A 3,732-nucleotide genomic window follows, 5' to 3' on the forward strand; every position below is an offset into this window, starting at 1 on the left:
AGACCATCCTCAGTGTCCGAAATTCTTTGTTCAGCTTCGCCAAGCCTCGCTGCCTGTTTGTCCAGCTTTGCGGACATGTGATCCATTTGGCCGCTCAAGGCCTCTATCTTCCCATCGATAGATTGGAGGCTGGCTTGTATGGCAGAGAGTGTCTTCTCCAAGGAGGATGGGGCCTGAGAAACAGATTCTAGCTCAGAGTCAGAAGCCGCGTTCTGCTGTGCCCTGCCACCTTTCCGCAACTCGAACGTGAGCTTCGGCTGATTCTTCTCTGACTTGCCCATAATCTCACATTGTGCGCAACCAGGGGTATCAGCTAAGGTCCACTATGTGCCCACCCCTGCCCACTGCACGGGTCAAGTGCTCGAAGGGGGCCCTCTTGTGATATTTATATATTCCCACTCCCTGCAGAAGCAGAGTGGTATGCCGGGGTATTTTGCGCCCCGAATAGCGACCCGCGAGCGCAATGGCGCCAATATATTCTGGGCAAGTGTGGTTGGGGTGGATGTGCCTCCCGTTAGCGGCAGAGTGCAAGCGTGCAACCTCCAAGCGCTAAAATGGCCGCCGTGCAAGGGAAGACCGCCAAATGGACGAGGTGGAAAGGCAGCGAGATCGAGACCTCAGCTCTGAATGTCCACCTTGAGCTGCATATGCGCCGATATATCTGTAGCGCCTGTGAGATCTCAAAATGAGCTCCTCTCCTCCCCCATCCTTTATGCCCAAAAACATGAAGGCCGGAGCGGCCCAGTGCAGCGCACCCAGTCCGGAGCTCCTTCTGCAGCTGATGACAGGATCAGGGATAGAGGGCCGCCGGGTGCACACAACCCGCACCAGATGAGGGAAGCGATGAGGCAGCCAGGCCGTGCCGCCGACTGTAGCATTCAGGCCTCGGGCCCACTCGGCAGAGCAGGCCGACGGCAGCGCTTATACTAAGCCCCGCTCCTCCCGCAGCAGCCTCCGGGCTCACTACGGCCGCCGCGGGGTTAAGGTCGCGGAGCAGCTGCACTTGCAGCCCCGGCCCGGCTCCAGTCCTGCAGCCCTCACAGTCCGCTCCCCGCTCCGCGGGGCACTATCATGAGCACGAGCAGGAGCACAGCTAGGGGTGCAGCGGGTCCCTCTCACCGGGCACCGGCCCGCCGCGCAAGTCAGCTTTCTCCGGGGCAGCAGCGAAGACGTCCACCCCAGACTCGTGGACGCTCTCCCGCCCAGCGCCAGCAGCAGATTTTGGCAGCGTCCGGGTCAGGAAACAATCTCTGTGGAGTTGTCGGGTTGTTGGGCCCACGGGGCTCAGGATTACTGAAGGATATTCAAGGCGGCCGGCGGAGCAGCACAACTATGCAGCCATCTTGCCTCACGCCAGGCCACGCCCCCCAGCACCATATGTTCCTACAGGGGTTTTGAGGAACAGCCTTCCTTCCATACTATGAAAAAGCTTAAAACACTTGGTTAGTCCTAGGCATAGGAAGACCGACATTCTGGATATGATTGTGGCATAAACATGTCGACAAAAAAGCCAACCCTTAAATAACCTTAGCTTTATAACTGTTCACACTTCAAGGTGCTCACAGCTTTCTGAGAAACTCTTTGTACTTGGCTCCTTTATTCCACATCCATCACAGATACCGTTGTTAAAGATGTAACACAATCTTACACCCAGTATATAAAGTTGCACTAAATAAGAACCTTAAAAAAAACCTCTTTGGAATACGACAAATCTATGTTTACATCCCTCTTATAGCAGAATACTTACAAGAACTGAACATTTTATGGCATTTTTATGGATTATTAACAAGGGGAGTGCAAAGCCACAGACATATTTTTAGCTTTCCTAAGAAATGATACATTGGTTGGACAAAAATCACTGAATTAAAAGAAGTGAAGCCCAGGTCTTTGTATCACAAGTAGCACTTCTCTCACCATCAACACAAGAGAGCTAGTCCCATCTCAAAGAAACCTTGTCAGTCATGTGAACGTCGAAAGCAGAGCCATTCTGAGAGCAATCACACTGTTGAGACAGGACCCCCTTCTAATGCCACCTCTGTCAGACTCCCTGCTGACAGCAGTCACACTGTCAAGACAGGCCCCCCTTCTAATACCACCTCTGCCAGACTACCTGCTGACAGCAGTCACACTGTCGAGACAGGGCCCTCTTCTAATGCCACCTCTGCCAGACTACCAGCTGACAGCAGTCAAACTGTCAAGATAGGACCCCCCCCTAATGCCACCTCTGCCAGACTCCCTGCTGACAGCAGTCACACTGTCGAGACAGGACCCCCTTCTAATGCCACCTCTGCCAGACTACCTGCTGACAGCAGTCACACTGTCGAGGCATGACCCCTTCTAATACCACATGTGCCAGACTCCCTGCCGACAGCAGTCACACTGTTAAGACAGGACCCCCTTCTAATGCCACCTCTGGCAGACTCCCTGCGGACAGCAGTCACACTGTCAAGACAGGATCCCCTTCTAATGCCACCTGTGCCGGACTCCCTGCTGACAGCAGTCACACTGTCGAGACAGGACCCCCTTCTAACGCCATCTCTGCCAGACTCTCTGCTGACAGCAGTCACACTGTCAAGACAGGATCCCCTTCTAATGCCACCTCTGGCAGACTCCCTGCTGACAGCAGTCACACTGTCAAGACAGGATCCCTTTCTAATGCCACCTCTGCCAGACTCCCTTCTGACAGCAGTCACACTGTCGAGACAGGACCCCACTCTAATGCCACCTGTGCCAGACTCCCTGCTGACAGCAGTCACACTGTCGAGACAGGAACCCCCTTCTAATGCCACCTCTGCCAGACTCTCCTGCTGACAGCAGTCACACTGTTGAGACAGGACCCCCTTCTAATGCCACCTCTGCCAGACTCCCTGCTGACAGCAGTCAGACTGTCAAGACAGGACCCCCTTCCAATTCCACCTGTGCCAGACTCCCTGCTGAAAGCAGTCACACTGTCAAGACAGGATCCCCTTCTAATGCTACCTCTGGCAGACTCCCTGCTGACAGCAGTGACACTGTCGAGACAGGAACCCTTTTTGATGCCACCTGTGCCAGACTCCCTGCTGACAGCAGTCACACTGTCGAGACAGGACCCCCTTCTAAAGCCACCTCTGCCAGACTCCCTGCTGACAGCAGTCACACTGTGGAGACAGGACCCCCTTCTAATGCCACCTGTGCCAGACTCCCTGCTGACAGCAGTCACACTGTCGAGACAGGACCCCCTTCTAATGCCACCTCTGTCAGACTGCCTGCTGACAGCAGTCACACTGTCAAGACAGGCCCCCCTTCTAATACCACCTCTGTCAGACTACCTGCTGACAGCAGTCACACTGTCGAGACAGGGCCCTCTTCTAATGCCACCTCTGCCAGACTACCAGCTGACAGCAGTCAAACTGTCAAGATAGGACCCCCCCTAATGCCACCTCTGCCAGACTCCCTGCTGACAGCAGTCACACTGTCGAGACAGGACCCCCCTCTAATGCCACCTGTGCCAGAGTCCCTGCTGACAGCAGTCACACTGTCGAGAGAGGACCCCCTTCTAATGCCACCTCTGCCAGACTCTCCTGCTGACAGCAGTCACACTGTTGAGACAGGACCCCCTTCTAATGCCACCTCTGCCAGACTCCCTGCTGACAGCAGTCAGACTGTCAAGACAGAACCTCCTTCAAATTCCACCTGTGCCAGACTCCCTGCTGAAAGCAGTCACACTGTCAAGACAGGATCCCCTTCTAATGC

The sequence above is a fragment of the Lissotriton helveticus genome, assembly GCF_964261635.1.
Source record: "Lissotriton helveticus chromosome 1_1 unlocalized genomic scaffold, aLisHel1.1 SUPER_1_unloc_18, whole genome shotgun sequence".
Classification (NCBI taxonomy): Eukaryota; Metazoa; Chordata; class Amphibia; order Caudata; family Salamandridae; genus Lissotriton; species Lissotriton helveticus.